Below are 26,904 nucleotides of genomic sequence, written 5' to 3' on the forward strand. Positions count from 1 at the left end.
TTTAACACAAAATGTCTCAATGTAATCCAGGCAATAAAATCCCTATATGTCCTATTTCTTCGAAACCTGTAATATTATAGTTAAGTTAGTTGTTTAAATTTCCTCGAACTAATAATAGGCTTGTTCTGATTTTAATAACAGGTTATGATCCACAGCTAATCCAGATCTTATTTATAATATAACCTGTTATTAGAATCAGAATACGTCTGTAAATATATCGCAAGACTATAAGTTTCAACAGTTCGGAACTGTTCGGGTCTAGCCTGACTTAACGTAACAAAAACAAGCCCTAGGATATTAGTATTACACAACAACAAACACAGTATCTCCAAACACCGAACCAGGCAAAGTGTAAGTAGGTCTCGCGGACCGTGTATTCTGTTGCGTCCCAAGATCTAGACATGCGGTAGCATGTTCAGCTGAGTTCAAAGAAAACACGAACCATCTCGAGCTACTTTTAACCGCTTCAAAATTTGAAACCTATTTAACCTGCACATATGAAATTTGGCACGTATATACTCGTTCTTCATATTAAACTTGGCTCCCATTTCACATTTATGTTTTTGATGGGATATTTTTTTTAAATTATGGTTTTGTTTCTTGAGATCAACTCGTGCTATTTATTTTATTATTTGTTAATAATCATTAATCACGATATATTTGATGAGAGACGAAGATGGGAAACATTTAGAATGCACGGCTGACAGCTAACAGATCGTATCTATAACCGTTTCATAGCGAGATATAAAAGTCTGAATCGGTTTCCAGGTCCAGGTTTAATCAAACCAAGAGTAAACACTACAGGCAATGCCAAGTGTGTTTTATCTAAGTCCCTGTCATTACTTTCAATTATGTTACACTAGGGTCAATCGCTGGATAGTCTATAATTGTTGGCAACTTCAACATAAATGAATTCATTCATTCATCGCTCTTGACATATGTTCTCTACAGTCGGATCCATCCGTTGTTACATATGTTAACCGTCTAAACTGTGCACCATACACTTTTGTGCACGTATAAGAGCCTCGGTAGAAAGTACCATTTTGTACCATTTGGCGTTGAAAATAGGTCCATAGGGTCCCAGCGGGTACAAGCAAGTTTGCAAGTTTTTTGCAGAAATAGCGAAATGTCTGGTTGACGTTACTGGTGACCGAAGAGCTGGCGGCTTCCTCGCAACAACGTGTCGACCAGGGATCGGAACCGGTTTTTTGCAAAAACATCGAAATAACCATATATTTCGGTTTATTTTATACTCAAAATGTAGGAATCAGTTGTGTTTTTAGATAACGACTTCGTATTATTAGATTGCCCGATTAGGAATGAAATAATTAACAAAGAACGAAAAAATGCCGTTTTCGTTCCCATACAAAAAATACCGGTTTCCGATCCCTGGTGTCGACATTGTGATACGAGGAAATGCCACCAGCATCCTTGGTACAATGCCTCAAAGGCCTATAGATTTAAGAATTTATCACGGTAGACCGGCCCGGAGCCGCGCTGGGGCGTCAGATTTTTATAGAAATTTTATATAGAAATCATCACGAGATCACCGATCTCCCGTCATAGAAAACGAAGTGTCCGACGCTCCGGCCCTGCCCGGGCCAGTCTAACGTGAGTCATCCTTTAAGCTATTTATTAACAGTACTATCTCAGTAGTATCCATTATGTAAATTAACAATAAAATTATTAAATATAATATGTGACCATCAAGACGGCTTTCTATCCTTCTCATAATTGAAACAGCCACTAGATCTCCGCTGAACAATCCGCTCCGCTTAAAAGAAGTCTGACAGGTGACTTGGCAAAAATGCCCCGCTTAACCGAAATTAATTCAATAATAATGATGACATATTCATTTCAGCACGCTAAAACCTTTATAATGCCATAGTAATTAAGGTAAAATTATGTCCATGTTTGTTTTATTCCTTTAATTTCCTGACAAGGGGCCTGATGGCCTTGGGCAAAGACAGTCTTGGCTTTCATGTGAGATTCACAGATATGTTTTTGCCTAGCTTTTGTTGTTTTATATGTTTGTTCGGTTACGAAATTGAAAATAATGTGTGCTTGCGTCATTATAGCCCAATGGCCAGCCACATAAGAGCTCATAAGAGGAGAAACCCTTGATTGCTGAGGTCGCCGTCATCGAAATCGATGTGGAGAACTATATATATATATATATATATATATATATATATATATATATATAGCCCAATATGGTCAGTATGGAGTCTGAGGGTTTAATATAATGTATTGTATGTAAACTAATATTTAACAAACGCTTTGTACTGAAATTTCTCATTTAATTGCACTGGTGTCGTAAAGTACTCGTTTCAATATTTTAATACGTTTACGAGTATAAACTACTTTTAGCCATACAAGTATATATTGCAAAATTTATAATATTACTCTGAAATTTATTTTACACCAGATACCAGAGGGATCATACATTATTTAACTTTTTAGACTACAAATTAGAATAAAAATGGGTTTTCAATTGGACAAAAAATAAACCAATTTAGGTAGGTGTGTGTACAGACTTTGGAGTCAGCCCTCTCATTAATATTCAGAATCCTAATCACGTTTTAATGAGTGTTGAGCCAGATTTAATAAAGTCCAATGTTCTCAGTACTAAAATTTTAAAATTTACTAACACAGGTCGGTTTCGGCTTACAAAGGTTTGGTATATTGTTGATGACATCATAATGGCATAATAATAAGGTGCCGGAGGCCCTTTTAAGAATATACTTTATATTGTTTTACGGGAATTTTAAAAGCTATTTAACGTGCACTTTTTGAGGATTATCGGTCTGCAAACAATTTTCGTACAACCTAATTGTTTTTACGGTCAAAAGGTACTTGAGATGACGGCTATTTATTAACGATCGTCTTGAGATGACATTTCTGAAAAGCTCCATTTGACAGAAGGTCATCATTGAAAAAAATTCGAAAAATAAACTATTAGATCATTTTGAGGTAATTTGATTATCGGGTATAAATGAGGTATGTTGAGAGCAATTGGTGGTATTGTGTTATTTTTTAATTCTAGATTGGAATATTTTATTATTAAGTGAACGCTATGTAATCCAACTCTACCTACTAGGTATGATTAAACGATCAAATATTTAAAATTTTCGATAGAAAATTGAATCGTAAATACCTACCGCAAAACGACCTAAGCTAATGTAGTTTTAAATGAAAGCTTGTATTGACCCTGTTTTGCAAGTATATATTCGAGCAATGTTTTTTTTTTACTATGGCAGCGGTATTCATTACGAACTGTATTTAGATTCTTAGGGTTTCATTCATAAAGAGCGGCATCCCTATTGCATAGGCTGCAGGGCAGCACCAACAGTCTCCTAATCGCATTTGTCATCAGTGTGGACTGCCCACTGATGAGGTGTTGGAACCAATTACACGAACCTAGCGGATCATCGAAATAAATAGTATTAATTAGTTTTAGGGATTGGCGAGAAGTCACACAGAACCGAGAAAAGTGGCGCTATCCTGTGTCGCAAACCAAGTCTCATTTTGGGTCGCTAAGCCAACAGAGTAAGTAGTAAGTAGTTTTAGGTATTTATTGTGTTTTATATTGTACACTAACATAGATATACGTAGCTAAATAATAATTTTTGTACTAACACTATATGGGATTTGTACCTCAATTAAGTAATTTCAATTAAATCAAATTAATATTAAACACCGTTTTACTTTCGTCAGAATTTCGCCTGACATATCAGAATTTTTGATCCTTTCTCAGTATTGACGAATGTCAGAGTTTTTAGAAACCTTAACTAATCACTAGAAGCTAGCTAAAAGTTTGGAGCTGTGCAGAAGAAGAAGAATACTACTAGCTACAGCGTATTGTGCCGAATTAAGGGGCTACTACCAAAGAAAGGTTTTGGATTTTTAAAGTGATTTCCGGACTTTTGTCAGGGTATTCCATTTTTTCGTATGTCAAGCCTATGGATGACAGACATAGCGCAATGTAGGCACAGTTTGTGAGTAAAACACAATAACGTTAAGGTTTAATATGTTATTTTCACTGCATTTGTTGATTTGATTAGCAAGTGATAGGCGTGCGATATGTGGAACATGTCACACAGGTCAGCGAGCACCCCTGACGGTCACTGGTATAAATAAAACATTCGAACTCTACACTAACATTAAAACTTTCACGATTAATAAACACCAAATAATATTTATAATCGGGTATATCGCTTGTTCCGAAATATTCATTAGTTTGATGAGTTTCTTATTTGTAATTATGTTACTCCCAATATTTTTAAATATAGCCTTTTCTAGGCTGTATAGAAAACACTTTATTTTCATATTATTCCCTTTTTATATTGTGTACTTTCCGTGCTTCACTTGTTTATGGCCCCGGCGGAAGACCAGCGTTGGCCCATCCAGGCTAACACCATGCTGAGTCGGGACCATTTCGTGGCTAATATGTGTCATGTAATGTGATGTTATACGTTGTAATGTTATATATAAGTTTCTCTTTGTTCCTCTTTTTATCTGTATATTTTTGCCTCGAATAAACTATTTATATTTCTATATTTTGCTTTGACTTGACCACAACCATGACCGATGAAATCCGCATCAAAACATCGGGATGAAAGGACAAATTAATTCGCTATATATAGATTAATAACAAACACTGTTTGAATATTTGTGGTTATACTTATGTTACTTAAATTAAATATATTTTTAGGTACGTTTAGGTAGTTTTTGGGAACTTGCATGCAATTTACGTTACATTGCTGACTACTAAAGTAAACTGCATTCAAAAGTTTTGTCAGATATCGCATTGTACCGCAATGTTCTTGCTAGTCTAAACCTCGTTTAACCCAGGAACACATTATTTCGAATAACTTTATATTCACAAAATAAAAAAAAGTATTCTTGTAATTGTCCTGTCTATATGTTTTATACCTATGCGGTGCTGAATTTGTCAACATAATTTATAAACGTAACAAGCAGACTTTAGAAGTTAAAAGTACCTTATCATATAAAAGTCTTCAAAACATAATCAAATGTCCCAATTTCTTTCCAAAAAATGTGCGTCATTTTTTCATCCGTTTTAATATTCATCAAATCATTTTTGCGATACCCGACACGTAAAAGTTCACTAAACTGCAAAACTAAAATGAACTTACCTTAGTTTGTCGTAATCACTAAGCACGTCTGGACACGGCGCGAGTGACGCGCAGGTGGGACTAGAGTGGCCTCAGCAGTGGAGGGTTGATGCTTATATACGCGCTGGTTGGGGTTGGTCCAAGCGGAGTCCGCCCAGCGTAGGCGGGCGTAGGTGTGATGCAGGTTGTGGTCCAAAAATGTCACACTTTTAAAGATAAACAATATTTTTTTAGATTAAATTCAATTCAAAAGGGAACATCAATACTGTAATTCACACTCGTACTAATGACGCGGAAAATTTGATTGTAATTAGGACTTTTTGTGTGTGAATTACAACAAAATTTGCCGCGTATAATTAGTACGTCTATAAGGGTATCGACAAATTACCTGTACCTATACTAGGCTTTAGCATTAAAAAAAAAAACGAACTTTGACTAACATCTATGCCATACTCATACGTAAGAATTGACGATGAAAAATTACGCATATACACAAAATTCAACGCAAATTTAAAATATAAGTAAAGACCTATTATGAATAATAAATAAAAACAAGCCAGTAGGTGAGCTGTAGACTGTAGACCTTGTTAGTCGGTATTTGAACTGCTTTAAACTGAATAAATCTATGCCTCCGCCATTTAAGTAAATGCAAAAAAAATATCGACAAAAACTACAAATAACTATCGACCCTGCTCACAAAATAACACTAGAATCACTGATTTAAATTTTTACAATTTTTAATCATTATTATTTAACAAAACGGGACTTAATCGCGTATGAAAAGTTTTTAAATTTACCTCTGACGTTTCGAGGACGGCGTTGTCCCCGTGATCTCGGAGAAAACTGGCTAAAGTTGTCATAATTATGGTTGACATCAACATCTGGCCGCGCGAGTTTTTGGAACTACCCGCACTTGCTAACTTGTGCACTTGCACTAACAATATTCGATTTTTCAGCTATCGATATTTGTTTCTGTTGACATTTACTAATGACTGGATTCCATGGATTTAATGGATGGATCTTGCTACTTCTATGACTAGAATCGGTTACGAAATGCGATCTGTAGAGGAGAACAGCCGAACGAAACGAACGAAGACATACAAAAACATTATTGCCCAAGCAGCCCGCATAGCCAACGTGCCAATCACTGTCGCACTAATATCGAAGAGTGATAGAGAGATGACGATGACTATGCTACGCTACGGAGCGTTAACGATTGGCATCGCTTCGCCCTCGCTTGGTCAAAATACAGGATTCATAAAAGTCACCATCTATTATCAATTACATTTGTAGCCATCCAGCTCCCGTGTTAGCTCTAGGCAAGCCGGTGGGAACAGTTCGTTACTACAAACTTGCTCCTGCTGTGTTAAATGTAAATTTGCAAAGTTTAGGTTGCACTATCGTAAATTTGTCTAATTATTGGTGCTCACGAGATGCACTGTGAACCGTCGGCCCGATTCGAACTTTATGATACGTCAAACATTAGCTAACGGCCCGATTCGAAGAATAAGATACGATAACGATAAGTTCTGGTTTAGATAAGTTCTAATTTAGATATCGTTTGTATGTCGTATAATTGACAGAAGCAGCTCGATTCGGGCAACCAATGTGATGGCAACAGTTTTCTGGGATGGCGAAGGAATTATCATGATTGACTACCTAGAAAAGGGGAAGATTCTGGCCGTTATTACACAGACTTGTTGGACCGTTTTAAAGCCGAATTGTTGGAAAAACTACCAAAATTATCCCCCACGAAAGTCCTCATCAAGATAATGCCCCAGTGCACACCTCAACAATTGCAATGGCAAAAATTCACGAATTAGGCTTCGAGCTGATTCCTCATGCTCCATATTCACCGGACTTAGCTCCGTGTGATTATTACCTATTTCCAAATTTGAAAAGATGGCTTGGACGACAAAAAAAGAAAGACAAATGAGGACTGTATCGCAAGCGTGAACGGCTATTTAGCAGACCTCGACATGTGTTTTAATTAATATGGATTTCCGCAAAGTAACGCCTGATCTATTCGTTAATATATTCTCGGTTTATGGGTTTCGCTTTTTTGAATATTTATTGTTTGTAGTGCTTATTTTGGAAAAAAATTAAACCTATATTTATATTATACATATAAAAATATGGAGAATGAAAAATATTTAGAAGTGCAAAAAACATTTTCTTTTTCTGTATTTATGAACGAGTACGTGGTAGGTACACTTCTCTCTTAGTATTTGAAGTAGACACCCAGGCTCTCAGAAATAAACAAATAAATAATTATTATGGGACAATCATACACAAATTGATCTAGTATCATTAAGACCAATAAGGCTTCAAAAGTAATAAAAAAAAAATCTGAACTAGGTACATGAAACTTTTCCCTACGCACCCACTAGGTATTAAAGCTACCTACAGCTACAATACGTCCGTATTTTAATTGTCTTTTGATTAAACCTTAATAGAATTGTAAATACACGGGTTCTCAGTATGGATCAAATGAACCATGCATGGTTAGCGAAAATTAATGATTTCGGTGAAATCATCCATTTTGTTTGTGTACCGAAACGGGCTGACCTAACTTTTGCAAATTGATTATTTCAAAAAGTATGAATGTAGGTTCAATATATAATGTAAACAACATTTGCAAGAGAGCATAATCTACATAATACTCGTAATGTATTAACAGAGTTAACTGAAAACGTTACTACACACAGTAGTGCTCCACGACATGTTTATATTATAAGACCAAATTATTGTACCTATGTTTTATGAATAAATGATTATGAACAAAACATACTGAAAGCTATCATTTTATCAATGTATATGTTGCCTACCGTAAAAACCCGTTTTTAGTTGAAATGAAACGTATTTTTCCTAGTTAAAACTAGTTTTGACAAGGTGCCTTCTGTAAAAACTATGGGATTTTTTAGACAAAACTAGTTTTCACTAAGTGCTTTGGTGAAAATTAGTTGTGACTAAACGATACACATAGGTAACAGAAAAAAAGTCGGCCCTGGCGCGCTGTTTGCCGTACATCCAATACGCTCCTCCTCGCTTCGCTCGTCGTTGCACCTATCTTTTGACTTTGGCTGAATACCGTGAAAACTAGTTTTAACATTATTTTTTATTTTTTACTTTGTATGTTACTAACACATATACAGGGTGATTCATTGACTAAGCCTACACAATCAGTAAATGTTAATGAATCGTTCACAGTCATATTTAAGTAAAACAATCACGCTTTTTTCTGTTATCTAACTTTTTTTAAGGACAAATGTGATTATCTACAATCATGGACACCCTACAACACTTAATTAACTAAGATGAAACTTCTTTAACCGCTTAATTGACAGCATTGAGTGAGATACGATTTATCAACTTGTTATGGATAAAACAAAGACAACAATGGTCACCTGACCATAAATCTCGTACACAAAAAAAAATGATTTTTTTTAAATCTTTTTGCTGCTGTGAAATGACTTTTAATTAACAAAGATAAAAACTTCTTTAACCGCTTAATTGACAGCACTGAGTGAGATACGATTTATCAACTTGTTATGGATAAAACAAAGCTAGGACAACAATGGTCACCTGACCATAAATCTCGAGTAGTATCTTAAAAATACTGGTACGAAACAGTTACTGATAACTTACTGAATACGCAGGCTTAATCCTGCTCACGTCTCCTGAATCACCCTGTATAATTTGTAAATGCCTGAAATAAATGATTGTTTAAATTAATTTAGGTAGTAAAACCCCTACTTTTAACTAAAATTTATTTCGAATAACTAGTAGAAACTAATTTTCGCCGAGGCGCCTTACAAAAACTATTTTTGACTAGTGAACACCCGTTTTTTTACTCAGGCGATACGGAAAGCTAGTTTTAACTAGGAAAAACGCGTTTTAATTAAAAACGGGTTTTCACGGTAATATATCGACCCAATTTTCGATGATTACTCCGAAACCATTAAGTTTTGCTAAACACTATAAATAATTGTACACCCAGCTGCAAAAGTGCATATCCACTTTATGAGTAAATTACTTAAAGCGATACCCTATCATACAATTCTCATTGTTTTCCTGTAGGCATTGATTTTTATTTAACTATGTAAGCTACGCTCATGCAAGCTCATTCTCAAATATTCACACTTTTTTTTTACTAAAATTGTTTCATTTTTACACCAAAATTATTTCGAGAGCGAAGTCATGAGTGCGTCAACTCATGAGAGACATGGAATAGCGAGGCATCAACTGGGTAAACCAGGTGAAAATCGGTCCCTAAGGACTCGTTCGGACACTGCTAACCTAACATTTCACCTCGCGAAACACCACTCACATATGTTTGGATTTAGTATTAGCGAATGTAAACAAATACATTTACCGTATAACGGCGTAATAATGCAGCTTTGAAATTATTTTTTATTTTGCCTACGTGCCAATTTTATTGTAGTATGAAGAGGAGGCTAATGTTACTCGATATCGAACGATATGGCATTTAGGGCCAACTCTAGTTTTTCTCTGAATTTAAAAAAACTACAGTTGCGAACATGCGTGAAAAACGTTTTCATTTACCGCCATTTACTATTCAGTACCCCTAGTGTAACTAAATTCGATTTTGAAACGTGACGTACGCGTTTGCGTTTAGTCTCATTTTGTATGGGTTTTTGAACAGCGCGCCAAGCGGGACGTTTTGGAAAGTCAAAAATCTCATACAAAATGACACTTAACGCAAACGCGTTCGTCACGTTATGATGTCGATCAAAGTTACACTAGGGGTACAGATTATCTCTTAATTTTACAGACAAGTGATAAAAATGGAACCATGCTGCCACGGCTGGTTTATTATATTATATTCGCTTGTACTTTGATGTGATTTCACCAGTAGCATTAAAAAACAAAATGAATGAAGCAAGACTACGTATTGAAAACGTATCCGCCTTTTGATGTTTAAGGAGGTTTCGTTTTTTTTTTTTTACTTGGGAAACAAACAGGCAAAATAGTACCTACAATAAAATAATTGATTAAGATAATACACAGCCAAAACAGCTTCCACTTATAACAATTTTTTTTTTTTGGTAAGTTTGAGGAGTACAGTCTACAGTTTAATTTTTTGCTCCTGTTACAGGCCACACCCGGTATAAGATACTGGGACCCCATGTTTATAAATGTATCATAATATAATTTACAGTACATATGGTGCTACTTTTCCGCACTAGTGCGTAACTATTAGCACATTATATACCTATGTCAAAACTTTAAAGGGTCATATGTATTGTAAAACGTTGTGCGATACATGTGCGAATAGGTAATTCACAACTCGTGTCGATTCAAAACATTCCCTTCGGTCGTGTTTTAATTTATCGCCACTCGTTACGAATTTCCTATTTTTCGTACTTGTATCGTAATAGTACATTATGGTACAAGTGTGCTAAGTTGGTCATTACACACGAGGCGATATTATGCAATAAGAATGCCGATGTGTGTAATGACCAATGAACACGAGTTTCATACGACGTTTTTCAACACACTTGAGAGGAAAAAACAAAACTTATAAATTAGATATTTTTTTGTCAAACCAGTAAAAGTACAATTTTCAAAATGGTGGCTTACCGTTTTAACATCGAATAATTGCACCAAAGTGTGCTGGGTTTGTAGGCACTTATTCGCCAGTTCATTGAAGTATAGCTACGAACACGTTTTCCTAGAAAGACGGCGATTTTGCTGATTTTCCATTGAATAAAAGTTTCATATGCCGCCAATTATTTTTCATCCGATTTTGATGGTAAAAGGCTATCGTTCTCGGCTCTTGTCTCTATTAGTATTACAGGCAGGCGTCAATTTTATGTGTTCTAGGATTATGAGCCAAAAATCGGTGGAATAAAACCGTCGTTTTGAGCAAGTGTGTTGAAAATATTTATTAAATGTAACTAACTTTCATGGCGCATTAATTATACACTGTAATACCATGAAAACTTGTTTTTTTTTTTTTATAAATAAATAATACTGTTTTCACTTTTACTTTTAGACTAATATAATAATCACCGCTAAGGAGCTTTTATTAAAACATTACTTCCGGGTCCACCGCTCCCGGAAACGGGGCAGGAAACGAAATTGACGGCTACAGGAACGTTTAAACCACATCCTTTAACATTAAATGGGTTTGTATCTCACTACAGTTAATTGATAAAGAGGTTTAAAGGTATTTTATTGGCTTCCGGAAATGGTGAAGGTTGTCACTTTGACTTAGTTCTTGGCCATTTATATTTTAACTTAAATTGTCCAAATAGAAGAACGATCCGAAATCTAGGTGCGTGGATAAGATGCCAATCGTTAACGCTCCGTAGCGAACGAAACGCAATTGTTTTTGTCGCACTAATAAGAAAGAGTGATAGAGAGAGATGAGTACGCTACGTTATAGAGTTGTGCCCGCTCGGTCTTTAAAAAGAGCGCTCCGATCTCGGTCAATCGGTCAAAGGAACTAGTTCGCTCTTTTAGTTCCTTTAGTTCACTTTCAATAATGAGGATGACTAGGTATGTGTCTTGCTCTCGCTCGCAAATAAACAGTGCGAGAGCGTGAGCGAGCGACTTTCTTGACCTTGACTCATTCCGATCATTCGCTCCGGACCGATTTGTTACTAGGTACCGACGTACCGACTGCTGAACTAAAGGACCGAGACCGATTAAGAGCGCTTAAGATGAACTAGTTCGTTTCAGTACGTGGTGGAATTTCATTCCTTTTAGTTCTTCGGTCCTGACCGACTCAAGCCTACTACGCTACGGGGCATGAACGATTAGCATCTTGTCTACGCACCTTTATATATTACTCAGGGCACTTTTCGTACAACTAACTATGCACGGTGTGTTGATTGAATTCCGTTAACTTAGGGGTATAGCTAATAAAGTACATTTAAGAAAACTAAGCGCCACTTGCATCATCCCACTAACCCGGGGTTAGTGGATGATTCAAGTTGCACTTACTCGTAATGGCATAGTTCATACTCGAAATTTTTTATTTTTTATTACAAGTACCTAATAAAATGCTGCATAATAATAGCGCTGTTGTAACACGGGCATTATATTTAACTCAACAATTTTATTGAATACTATGATGAGTATGACATATGAATGTCATTTGAAACATCAACCGTCCGGATAACACTTGGAATCTGATTACTTATCAGCACATAGTACTTACTGAATCTGATCCTTTTCCTTTATGTTATTGCAACAAGCAACAAATAGGACTAATAGGCGAACAGTTTTGCCGAATAATTGGGGAAAATGTGCATCATGAAACAGACCTTGGTGGCAAACAATCATTCAGCCCGCCTGACAAGCGGCCCACAAACCATTTTTTTAGAGTTAAATTAATCGCATTGTTTACAAGAAATACTAATTTGTATTTCTACAATATGAGCAATATATATATGGATAAACCATTTATTCGCTTGCCACAATACACACAAATAAACAAGAAATCATAGAAACAATAGCGACACCGAAATAAAAATTAAATAAAGAACAAAAAGCATCAATAAACGGTAAGGTTTGCTGTGTGCGTTGCAGCAAAACAAAAGGTTTTGGCTCAGTAATACACTCCACTCTTTCGGGTAAAGCACTGATAATTCTGCTAAAACCCAAATCACCAACAGATTATCGATGTACCAAAAAACATAAATATACAAAAATAATTAGTAGCTTGCCTTTAAAATAATAATAAGTTAGGATCGCATGGATACAATAAGGTAAACTGTTTGTACACATACAGACTAAGTAGATTCGATAATCAGATGCAACCAAGTACCTACTTGTGCGGAATTCCTGCAATTTGTTTATTTAGAAGGTACATTAAAAGGAGACTTAAACGATTACACACGAATTGCTTGGCAGGGGAAAGGTAGGTATTATTGCCTTTAAGTGTCATATTTCAAAGCTACCACTCGTTAACTACCGCCACTTACAAATACTTGGTGGCAAATAAGTATAGAAAACGAAAAATTCAAACTAAAATAATGTATGGGGACATGCTCACGAACCTGAGCAGTATTTTGTATACTGCGTCACAATTTCGTAAACATTTTCTGACAAAAATCGCGTCACAAGTGACGCTTAATCGACAACAGCGTTTAGAAAACTACGATATGGATTCACATCAAGGAAAGGTCGCCACTTGACCTTTGTTTAGTTGTCACTTCTATGTGCATCAACATTATCCGTAATGGACTTCTTGGGTAAAGTAGGGTAATGCTTGAAAATACGAAATACTTATGTGTAGAAAAATATGATAGTACAATGTAATTCTTCATTTTTGAAGACATGCAATGAAAACACTGATCGAGCGCTTAAAATTAATGTGTAAAAAATCTAAAATAATTACTTACCTACATCATTTATTTTATTATTTTATAGTTATTTATTTTACAACAGGACAAAGTTGTTGTTGTTTAAGGTTTCTCCTCCCGCAAAATACCGTAAAACTGAGTTACTCTGAAACATTTTTTATATTAAATATGACACTTTCTGAGCAGAAAAAATATAACAATCTACAAGATATGAGCAATGATATGGTTTTTCCGGAAATCTATTTTAATTTAAATATTATTATTTATTTATATCTTAGTCCGTTGTGTCCCACTGCTGGGCAAAGGCCTCCGTCTCTTTCTTCCACGTCTAATTTAAATAAGCTAATAAAGAAAATCTTGAAGTCACCCCTATTTCTTTCAGTTGTATCCTTATTACTACTGCAATTTTTATCGAAAATATATGAAACTTTACAATCTTTCTCAAGCGCGGCAAGTCGTGTTGCTAGACGGACCAGGCCGCATAGCCAACGTTCCAATCGTTAACGCTCCGTAGCTTATCATAGTCATCTCTCTCTATCACTCTTCCTTATTAGCGCGACTGTGACTGTGGCTCTGCTGCGTTGCGCGCGCAAGTAAGTGAAATTATATTTCGAACATAGGGCACTGCGAGCTCGATCTTTTGCAGCGGGTGTTGCGGTGAGGGGTATAAGCTCCGCCACCCGCGCGAGGTTGTTGGTGTCGGGTGCAGCCTTAATTCCTCGTGGTAATCATTTATAATCATCAAACAACTCGAAATTAGCTTGTTAAAACTTTGCCAAGTTTTTGAAGATAAAGAGAGCCTTTGGTGTGGTGAATCCGGTCACTCGTTTTTGCGTACCTAATTAAGTAACAAATATGCAAACTTTAACATTGATAATTTTCATTTGTTATCTTATAAAAACGTACTTATACCTAAACTTTTAAGTAGGTACCTACTCATTTACGTATATATTTTTTACTATGAGACCAATCCCGAATTTGCGAAAAAATTTTACTCTCCCATAGAATCAAAAAAAAATTCAAGATCAGACAGCCAATTTTTTTTCGCGATTTCAGGGTTGGTCCCATAGTAAAAGTTGCTCAGTGTGACCTATATATTCACCCCGTAAATGATTGCAGGTGACTAAATAAACAACCTGTATACCTACTAGAGCGAATCTGATTAAATTTAAATAAGTACACGAACATTTCAAGCGTTTCCTTTCGCGACTTCCTTTTGCGACGAAAAATTATTTTAGAAAATATATTTATAATCTGAAGAATTTTATTTTAAAATCTCAAAAGCCACTTGGATTGTTTTTATAATTGTTTTTTACTAACTGTTACCAGGATGCCCTTTTATGAAATTAATTACAGTTCGTATTCCAATCCCCGGTCGAATTACAAAAGTCACCGGCAAAAGTTGTCTTAAAATAATTAAAATAATACTTTAGGTATTGGTGTTAAGTGGCACAGAAAAAGCAATAGACCGTGGACCAGGCGCGAATTTCGTCTGTCATCGACTCCCGGTTGATACTTTGTCACATGATAATATGTTTACATGTTCATGTGACCAGCTGATGTTCTTGCCACCACGATACAACCAGCTTACATTTTTTTTTATTCATAATCTTCTGTCAAAGTTACAATCAGGAGTCGATGTCTAAGTTTATTATTTTTTTACGTGTTTCGGTTCTCATTCCTCAACCCACCAACGGAGCGCCAGCTGACGTCCACGAGGATTCATTACACATCGCCCTTAGGTACGAGTACTTTACGATTTTTTGCCCGGGAGGCTATTGGTTATGGAAATCTGTTCCTGGCTCGTGGTCTAGAAGAGTGGCGTTATATTGCTTTTGAGACCAAGATTCCCTTTAAATAAGTCTCTTGCACGTGGAACCTTAAAGGTGCAGTGGGTTTGGGAAACGGATTTAAAAAAAGTCGTAGCACTTTTTTGGATAACAATATCTGGGAGACCGAGCTATGCTCGGAATACATATAAAAACTCAAAAATGCTTGTTCTCCCAGCGATAAGACCTAGCTAGATCGATTTTTCACCCCCGCAAACCTCCATATAGCAAATTTCATCGAAATCGTTAGAAACGTTCCCGAGATCCTCCAAATATATAAATAAATAAATAAATATATATATATATACAAGAATCGTTCGTTTAAAGGTATACGATAACGACTGCCATAAATTTAATTAGCAATCATGAGATCTTTTTCTAGGGACTTCAACGATACATGAATTTAAAATTAAAAAAACATGATATACGTGCTTCTATCTTGCTCATGCTTATGTTCAGTGAGAGTGGAAGAAGATCACAAACTTAATGCACCTTTGGCAATTGGGTCAAAATTATTTTCGGTGCGATGAACGGGCTTCTTTCCATCGACGCGACGTAGCATAAAAGCTCATTAATTGAAAATGGACAAAAAATGATCTCCAAAGGCGTTGTGTGCAAGCACCCTAAGCTGATTGATTAGTGATTCGGTGCCCTGTTGATTATCTAGGCGTGATGGATATCACGTTGCCAAGTGTTTTCCGTCTTAGAGAAAGGTCAAGACCGTCTTTTTGGCACAAGAGGGATTTCGAGACATTCACACAATTTTAACGATGTGACTTGAAACGTGTTTAGATTTCTGTGACGATCCGGTTTTTCTGCTTGTCATCACTATCTTCTTCTTCCTCGCGTTGTCCCGGCATTTGCCACGGCTCATGGGAGCCTGGGGTCCGCTTGACAACTAATCCCAAGATTTGGCGTAGGCACTAGTTTTTACGAAAGCGACTGCCATCAGACCTTCCAACCCAGAGGATAAACTAGGCCTTGTTTTGGGATTAGTCCGGTTTCCTCACGATGTTTTCCTTCACCGAAAAGCGACTGGTAAATATCAAATGATATTTCGTACATAAGTTCCGAAAAACTCATTGGTACGAGCCGGGGTTTGAACCCGCGACCTCCGGATTGCAAGTCGCACGCTCTTACCGCTAGGCCACCAGCGCTTGTCATCACTATCAGGCTATATTTCATAAATCGTAGTAGGTAGACAATTGGTTGCTTAAATTTAAAAAAATTAAGGACTTTTTTCTCTTAGTAAAAAAAAATAAGAAAAAAACGGAGCACTCTAAGCATCTTTCTGTATTACTTAGTATTATAACTCTGTTACAAGTATTGCCTAGAGTGTTTTGCCATTGTCCGATCCGATATCGGAGGTAGGATCCTACATTTACAATGTCGAACCGCCGTGCCCTATTCCGCGGTCACGCACACTACAGCAAACATTATGCCCACATATAAGTATAAGCGCACAAACAGAAAGTATCGGTCCGACAACTACCGAGGGTGTCCGACATATCAGAAATTATTAGAAATGCTAATCAAATATCGGATGTCGTTATGAAGTCCGCTTTTTTTATTTTACCTATACCTATACTACTTACTTGTATACTTATTGTATACTTTTTTTAGCAAATGAATAAATAAATACAGAAAAACACATATGTTATACATTTTTGTCATTTTTGTATACAACAGGCTTAATGCAAATTTAGATTTAGCTATACACTTAGCTACACAAAGTGTAAGGAAAAGCTCCGAAAAGCCCTTCAAAATATGACGTACGAAGACAAAGATAATCTACTAATAGTTGTTGATTATAAGTAATATGACTGGATTTACAATAGGATAAATATTCAATTAAAGTTTTACAGTATTACTTATGTTACTAAATGATATTGTGTATTTTGTAAGTGAAAATTAATTTTCATGAACAATATTTGCCATTCTCGCCTGAAACACAGGGAATCCTAGTTCAGGCACATGTAAACCATCACTAATCTTAAGTATTTATATGGATGTAATCATGGAATACGTGTTTTTAAATAAAATATGTTGTTTTATTTTTATATTTTACTTCCATCTGATATCCGATATCGGATCGGACAGTGTGAAAATGCTCTAAGAGATATTTATAGCGTAGTTCTTCGAAAACTTTACTTGAGTTCAGTAACTAGTCTATGAAGTCAACTAAGCTTGTTGACTTCATTACCTCTTAAATAATTACATCATTCAAGATATATCCTAAACAATATCAATTAACATTTTTGAAGAACTAAAGTTGGCATATCTGTTTATTCAATAATGCTTATTTATTGAATATATAGAACGTTAAAATATTTATATACCAATTCCTATTACGAAATTTGCTACCGGTATACTGGGGTTACTTTGAATCGCGGGAAAACATTGATCATTGACGTTAAAATTTAAAGGAATTAGTTTCTGAACACTTTCATCATATATTTATGTTTACATATGGTTTACATCATACAAATCCGATATACAAAATAATAAAAAATCATACAAATCTTAAGCTTGCGTTCAAATATCAACTCCCTATTTCTCAAATATCGATGACAAATGTTTTAGCACGATTCAGTCCCCCTGTTTATGGATCGTGTCATTCACGATGACTCGTATTGTCATATTATTAAAGGCTAGATTTGACAAATCTGCACGTCATCATGGATGGCACGAACTATACAGCAGGCATCTACTTAGGTACTTAGTGTCGCTATATGATTTCTACGCGAGATTTGTCACTTGGTGTACGGAAAGGTCGATGTTTTTTCTTACACTTATTTGCTGTTCACTAAATTGAATTACAATATTGGTGATGTGACAACGGACTGCTTCGTCGGGACATAATTAACTGTGTGACATTTGACATCTGTCGAATAGGGAAGTTTCAATCAACATTAAATTATTAAAGAAGTTATTTATATAGTTTTTAGCATAAGAAATACAAATTTAATACTATTTTGTTGTATTTGGCATTTGTGGATGTGCGATTATCATCGAGCTAGGCCCCCAGTCAGTGGGGCGACACCCCTCCTTTCGGCTTTTCCCGGCTCCGTTCGGCTCAGCATTGCTCCGAGCAATTACATATTAGTGTTGACACAACTTGAAGTCCCTATCACGTATAGGGTGTCACGACCACAGATAAGATAATGCCGAAAGGGAAAGTGCCATACATTAGAAAAAGGGACAGCATAATTCGTCCCTGAATGGGCGGAATGGCAAACTTCGGTTTTGTACGAAGTGGCATTTCTATACGGTAGTACTATTATTTATTCTGTGCCCCAGTTTAGAATAGTGGTCCGAGCCTACTATACCTAATATAATAACAAGCTTTGAGCATGCCTAAATATTGATTTACTGTGTAAAAAAAATTTAAAACCTATACCTAATGACACAAATATAGTCGTTCAAACAAGTTAGTCAGTAGAAAAAAGAAAAAGGCGCGAATTTTAAATTTTCTATGGGACGATAACCGTTTGCGCCTACATTTTTTTAATTTGTTGCTTTTTTCTACTGACGGAAATGGCCTGACAGACTACGTGAAGACATTGCCGCGGGTGAGCCCGACCCCCATAGTTGTGTCTTTTGAGGCTTATGGGGATAAAACGGGAAAGTGCACTTCTACCCAAAGAGCACCACTAGGTTACAGTCTTTCACAGTTTAAAATGAATATGAGTGGACTTTATCGAAATATCCGTTGGCTTAAAAAAATCAGTGGTGAAATAGCTACCTTGTATTTTTGTTTCGTCTACCTCAGTATTGTAATTCTAATTTATTAAAGTTTTCCTTTTTTTTGTTTTAGTTTCTCACTTTAGAACCTCACAAATAGTACCATACATATTGTAAAAGGGACATATTTATATTTAATTCTTATACGTAAACAAATAGATAAAATAAATAATTAATTTAAGCTTTTAACTGGATAATAATTGAGGCAATATATATGTCGTATAAATATACCATATATATAACCAATACAAATTAGATACCAATAATGCGTGACCTTATAAAATCCCAATTAGAACCATTTGCGACCGAAATCACATCCACGTCCTATAATGATGTTCCAATTATCGTTACGTTATCATCAGCCTTCATTCACAAACAACATTGCCTCGACTGTAAGCTGTTCCCCAATATAGCTGGACATGGAAATCCCTAACAAATATATGCAGTTGGAAGTCTAGTGTTAACCTCTGATTACTCGAGAATATGGTACGATACTGTCCGTGCTTAGAAAATCTGTGGATACTTCTCAAAAATAGACTTTAAAACTGCCAAATAAGACTCAATTTAAGGTAACAAACATAACTCGAAAGGAAACTCGCATTAATATTAAAAAGACTTAAACGGTAACAGCCGGGCGATGTTTTTACAATTAAAGCCAATATATATGCAAAGATTAAGGCTTGGAAGATTTAATGCCAAGTTAAGTCCACGATGGATGGGATAGCTGTTTGATTATTACGTAGGTAGAGCAATTTGCAGAGATCTGTCGTGAGACATACTAACCTAGGCTCTCCGACACATATCGCGCGGGTGACTAAAATACGTGAGTGAAACCGTAAAATTAGCTTAATTGCAGTGATTTTTTCAGAAACTGGTAATGAATAATTATATTTTAAACTTCTCTTGACAAGTGTGGTGAAGCATCGGGATTGTTATGAGTCACACTGTGAAATGGAACTAAGACTACAGCCCAGAACAAAAAAAAATCCCTCCAATTGCGGCCTCGCGACTAGCGGTGGTGTCGCATACTGCCAGAGTTCAAGCAGTGAAGTTGTTCAATAAGTTGCCTATCGAGTTTAAATCTATGACATGTCATAAGGAATACAAATCAAAGCTAAAAAAAAGTATATTTGTTGGAAAAAACATAGTGTTGATGAGTTTTAAGTACTATTCAATGTTAATTATATAATTATGGATACATTTTATTGGTTTATGTCACATTGTAATTTTATTGTTGTATATATTTTAATTAGTTTTCATAATAAGCTATGTATTATGATTATTAGGTATTATGGTAAAAATGTAATGTATTGTAAATTAATTGTAAATAGGCACGATTAATTTAATTTATAATGTATCATTAAAACACAATATATTAATGTTTATGAATAAATGAAATGAAATGAAACAATACGTTATACGAATTTTTATTCATTTAAGTACCTAGGTACTCATTCACTTAGAAAAGATTAGATACCGTGACTAATTAAATTTTTGTTTGAGATGAAATTTATAATTTTTCTCATGTAAAAAATAATCTACAGCTAGAAAGACATGCGATCGCACTTGACTTTTTTATTGATTGGATAGAAGATGGAAATAAAAGTGTGACAGAGTATGTATCACCCACCCTAAGTATGTTTTCTGTTTAAAAAATTTCACTGAAAGAAATGTTTTGTAACTGTAAATGAAAATGAAATGTAAATCTTTATTTCAGGCAACTAATGGCCCATAAATAAATACCTTAAAACTAACATACATATTATAACAATATATCCTAGAACTAAACACTACAAATCACATTATGGAGCCCGACTCAGACTGAACAACTTGTAACGGCTTATAACTGGTTTTGATGAGACCTTGACGATCGTCTTGATGATTGGCGCGTGTCTCATGCATGCACCAATCAGTGTGATCTTCAAAGTTGTTTCAAAATAAGATTCTTAAATATGAATTGAGCTCTAGGCTGCTTCCAGATAAATTAAGACTTGCGAACCTGTTACAGAGTTATTCTAGAATAGAATAACATTTATTTGTATAACACAGGTGATACAAATACAAAGGGCCTTAATATACAAATAGAACAGAATAATCTGTGTTTTGCCTATGGGCGTACAAATTTGTTCCTTAACTAACTTAAACTAATTAAATTTAGTTATAACAGATTATTAAATTATTACTAAATTGGACAATCTACTCTTTATATTTGACTCTTTGCTTTTTCTATTGTTAGAATTTATAGCCTGGAGTATGCAATCAAACAACTTTTTTACCGTCCCTGCAATTTTACTCATTATTACAACTTTGTTACTGATTTTAATTAAAATACATTATTTATAATCATCTTCTGGGGACAAATAAACCTGCAGTAAAAAGAAGAATGACCCTAAATCGTTATTTGTATTATACAATAAGTATGTTAGAAATTTATATAATTTATCATTGGTAAATATTGTAAAAAAAATACAATAAAATAACTACACCCCGTTCCATTACGTTAAGTTGCTACTTCCATTAATTAAGGATGCTACATACATGAATTCATTAACTATAAAAATTTTTGGTACTTAAGTTTAGTAAATCAATAAGTTAGCTTAATTATTTTTTCATCGTTCTTACCAAAATCGCTTTGAACATTCATTATATTTCTAGCATGAAATATATTATTTATTTCACAGTCGGCGGCAGATGCCTACGGCGATAGGTCAAGACTTCTACGAACGTAGCCCCATTGTTTTCACTACGTCTACCTCTCGGAATAAAAAGTACTAACTTTATATAAACTATGTATAAAACAACGTTTCTTGAAAGATATGTTATTGTTCTAGTTCTTTTTACTGTACCAGTGAATGTGAAGGTAGTATTTAAAGTTTTGTTTCCTTTTGTGTATTAATTACTTATTCTTTGTATGCTGGACCCATTGGACACGGGCCTACTCGTAGTTATTAATAGTCTGTTTTTTATACTATGAAGTACTCCCCATAGGAAATAGTGAACGCTTATGTGTTTTTTGCATAGAAAATGTATGGCGTAGTACTTTATAGTTAAAATAAACAGACTATAGAGTCCATTATAAGAAAAACTGCAAGATTAGTAATAATTGTATATATGTACAAGCTACAGAAGTAGTTACAACTAATTCAAAATTTCTGTCCTATCCCTCTACACTGTTTACATTTTATACTACGTCGATGGTAAGCAGTCTCCGTAGCCTATGTACGCCTGCAACTCCAGAGGAGTTACATGCGCGTTGCCGATCATAACACTCCGCACCCTCGTTGAGCTCTGGCAACCTTACTCACCGGCAGGAACGCATATGACTAACTAAAACTGGAGATCACGGGCATAGAAGTCAATAATTAAAAAAGTATCAGAAACTTCTGACAATGGACACGATCTTCAGCAATGAAGAATAATCGTTTAAGGATGACTCACGCTGGACTGGGCAGGGGCCGGGCCGGAGATATCGGAGCTTCGTTTTCTATGGAAAGCACCGCGTGATTACTATCAGCCGTCATAGAAAATGACGTACCGGACGCCTCGGCCCCGGGTCTGCTATGCTATGACGCTGACGCCGTCCTGAGCCGGGTCGAGCCATATTCATTTTCTATAGAGAGCATCTCATGATCACTTATCAAAAATATTCCTATTTAATCAAAAAATCAAAATGCCGCCAGTGTCGGTCGCCTAGTTCCGGATACGGATCGTTCTAGCGTGAATCATCATTAAAGACAAATCCATTTATTATTTATAAAACTTATAAGGCTTAATTATTTTACTTATCCTTTATCCGTGTAATCACAAAACGGGATGCATATTCTCTGTTCAGCAATTTAGAAAAAATAAGAGCAATCGACTGGTGGAAGTTCGTAAAAGGAGCTTCTAGGGCTCAAAAGACACAAAGCCTGCGTGGTGACCAGAATATTGACTGGACACTGTAAGTTGAACAAACACATGTTTCAAATTGCAAAGAAACAAGATGCGACCTGCAGGTTCTGCCATGAGTCAGAGGAGACTGCAATGCACATTCTCTGTTCCTGTGGACCACTAATGTCAAAAAGAAGTACCCACTTAAGGCGGCACGTATTGGAACCCTATGAGGTACAGAACATTGCGGCCCAAAGAACCTGGAAGTTCCTGGATTCAACAGGCATTAGTAATGAACTTTAAAGGGCTGTCACAATAGATCACTGCCTGGTCGACGTGGCACTCAAAGGCCCACAAACTCCAATAATATTAATAAATAATAATAATAGCCTTTATCCTTTTCTTACAAATATATAAGTCAAGATGACAGATTAATACAAACGATTAGATAATTGAGTTAAAAGTGTTTATGTAAATAACGCTATAAGTATAAAATAAAAAATTATAATTCCATAGTATATTATACTCATACATTCTGGAATGTACAAAAATTGAAATGCATCTTTTATTACCTACTCCTACAAAAGTCAATATCGCTTTAAAAACAAAGACTGTGGCATCGAGGAGAGCGTCGCTTCAAATGTTATTGAAATCCATAACCCGACAATATGACTTGTGAATTGAAACAACTCACTAACAATAGAGTTCTGGCACTAAACCATCTTTATACCAAAAGACATAGGGTACATAATGCTATGCAGGCAATCTTAAAGTGTGCCACACAAATATTGCATGTAGTTTGTTTTTGTCAAATCGTAAGGGTTGGTAGTTTTAAGAGCATTTCACTGAACTGTTTCTGGGAAGTCCCATTTAGAATTCTAAATGTTTATAAAATATCTGTTCCAAATTTTACCTGTCGCCGTCAAACGATCTCTCAGAAAATCGCATATAACTGATTTGCAAAACCAAAGTGATTCCATAAGTGTTCCGTGATCAAAGTTTTGTACGGAACACTAAAAAACTTAAACATGTAAAAAATAATGTGATGTCACAAATTCGTTACACCCACCAGCCCACCAGCGTTTTCAGATTGTCCCATCCGATATTCGATATAGGATGACGCTTTTTTTAAGAATAGACGTTAAGGGTCGGTTGCACCAAACTATCTGTCACCGTTAAAGCGTTCGCAAAATTTTATTGTATGGGAATCTGGGTATAAGTCTATTAATGTTCTTCACAACTTGTAGAGACTGGCCACGATAAGTTTACACCGACTTGGGACTCCTGGCAGTGACAATGTATGACCGGGTGGCTGTGCCATATAAGATGCATTGGGGTAATTTTAAAAATGGCCAATATCTACTGAATCAGAAATACTTCATAATTAGCAATACTTACCCTACTTCAAGGCTTACTACGGCATCTTGCCTGCTGTTGCTACAATAGAAAGTGCTTCTACTTTAGTAGATGTGACGTTTACACAATAAAAGTGTAATGCAAACTACCCGCAAGTCGACACTCCGTTGGCAACCGCCAGGGCGAGCGGAGAGGTCGCAAAGCACACGATAACAATCTGTATTTTATGTTACATTAGATATTAGCAATTTTGAAAATTATCCCTCCCTAATACTCCACCGCACAAACATTCGGCTTGGTGGCAACCACACAAATCACCTTCACTTCGGCCACCGTGTATCCTAGCAAGTCTGGACGCTAAGCAAGCCGCCTGTCTGTGCGGGCGTAGCCAAGCTTAGCAGCACTTAGCGCGGTCAAAATTTTCAAAAATCGTGCTATAAAAAAGTCCCGTTGAACTAAATCCTTTCATCTTTTCTGTCATTTGACTTTATAGAATACGTATATGCTTCTGTCGTTCTTTACAATCGTACCTACCTAAAAATATTCAAATAAGCTTAGACACAATACCAATATATTTTCTGGCAGAGACATCCCTACAACCGAAGTGCACATCTCCGGTCGTAAGATAACATCTTGGCATATGAACTCTGAAACCGTCAAGAATTCACCATGTTCGCTCTCAAATGTACACTGGAAAACATTATAAAAGAGCTTTACTTCAAAGTCAAATCTGAATTGTTTTAGTACTTATTTCCACCTTGGGTCAATTCAGCACTCACAATATATGGCAACAAAAGATTTATCTCTTTATACTATAACTATAGAAATGCGGGATGTAGTGTTATTGACCGAAGCGTTACCGGAGGTACAGGTTGCAATTCTCAACCGAATGGGCAAAAAAGCTTTTTTTTTAAATGCTTTATATTTCGTAAACAAGATTAGAATTTAAAGAGATTAAATTTGCCCTTTGTCTAATTTATTAATAACTATATATTTTCTGTTACATATTAAATCAGATTTATTACTGGGACTATGCCGAATTTATTTTATTACCTTTATTTACCGTCGTTTAGACACAGGTTACCATGACCAGTGGACATGACCGGTGGTTTCAAAACGCGACATTTTTAAATGTTATATTTTCTGTTAGTCCCATGGTTTAAGCGAAGTTAAAATAAATATAGCCTAGTATATCCTCCACAATTGTCCCACGCAACTAAATCCCTATTAGTTTTCTGGAGAAATCGAAATACGAAAATAATGGGATAATGCGTCACGTCTCCGAATTAGGGTGGCAAAACAAACACTCAGTATTTGCCGAGATGGCGGCTTTAATACGATCCAGATACAGAGCACTGCCCGATTCGACTAAGCGTACCTAATAGAAAAAACAGTTGACTCTCATGCACCTCCCCATGAAAAACAATTGAACAGATCTCCACCCATAATAACCGTATGTGAAATTGAAAAACTAGTTGAAATTCGCTACTGTTAGGCGCGAGACTAATTAAGAAATTAAGCCCTTAAAGTCTGGCAAACCATTTTTGTCAGTAGCAGTAGCAGAGATGTGACTTATTTGAAATACTTGTATTTAAAATGAAAATACAAAATGCAAAATACCTATTGTGTATTTTGTATTTAAATACTTTTTGAAGAAAACTATTTTGTATTAAATTTGAAATAGTTTTTGGGACCTATTTTCTATTTTCAAAATACAGAATACTTTTTATTAGGTAATGTAGGTAGGAGTTAGCACATAACCACAAGCGTAGCGAGTGGTTAGTGTAAAAGTGGAATCTTGAGCGTTGCGAGAGTTTCAAAGGCACGAGAGGTGAACAAACCTTTCTGCCCTGTAAGAAGCTGTAAAATATTTCAAATCTCAATTAATGGTTTTAAAAATTGACCGTTAAAAATCATCTCTTAAAAGTCGTTGCTCATACTATTTTCGCTAAACCGCTCACCTGCTCCGTTCAACCGCGCCAGCTAGCGAACTTCCTAAATCGCGCGTCACGGCTAAGTGTCCTATAATACAGAGTCAATAGGAGGTAATCTTTGGACAGAGATAATCGGTCAGGTAAGGCTGAATCGCGTTCCGTGCCATCAATATTTATTTATATAAATTTACCAAAAGGTAGGTAGTAGGATTTATCCTAATTGCAAAAGCATTAAATAGGTTAACAAATATGTGCGAAAGTAAATATGCGCAGGCGAACATTTGTTGTAGGTATTTAATTAGACGACCGTTCTGGCCTAGTGCGTGACGCTGCTTATAAAATAACACTTGCACAGTCTGTACTATCAAAATCGCTGCCAACTTAGCTTGGTCTAAGTTTTTTGAAGTAAAAACTTCTTTAGCGGTGCTGTGCACTTTTTGTGATGGGGAAAAAATGTTAAACTCGCGACAGGTCACGTGATGGACAGATTCGTCAGATTGAAAATTCGTAAGACGGACACGTGACCGAAAAACTGTTACAATGTCATTGAAGATAGTAGACCGCCGGCGTGGCGTAGGAGAAGAAGTATCCCCTTCTCTTCTACCGCGCGGCGAAAATGTATGCATTAATGATAGTACTTTTATTCTGATAATAAAAACAATTCGTGCAAAATTATTCCCTAATCATTCCAAAATAT

General features: G+C 35.8%; 1 protein-coding gene and 1 long non-coding RNA gene across 2 annotated transcripts in view; one reads left to right on the forward strand and one right to left on the reverse strand.

The window, feature by feature from the left end:
* The window catches only part of LOC133523393 (allatotropins-like), a 96,028-nt gene extending 89,904 nt beyond the window's left edge, over positions 1–6,124 (reverse strand). The window contains exon 1 of the mRNA XM_061858936.1: positions 5,160–6,124. The gene's annotated coding sequence lies outside the window, so the exon portion shown is untranslated. The remainder of the gene's footprint in view (positions 1–5,159) is intronic.
* Positions 1–26,904, forward strand: part of LOC133523394 (uncharacterized) — a 326,759-nt gene that overhangs the window by 18,702 nt on the left and 281,153 nt on the right. The window lies entirely within an intron of this gene.

The sequence above is a fragment of the Cydia pomonella genome, chromosome 12 (assembly GCF_033807575.1).
Source record: "Cydia pomonella isolate Wapato2018A chromosome 12, ilCydPomo1, whole genome shotgun sequence".
In the NCBI taxonomy this organism is placed as follows: Eukaryota; Metazoa; Arthropoda; class Insecta; order Lepidoptera; family Tortricidae; genus Cydia; species Cydia pomonella.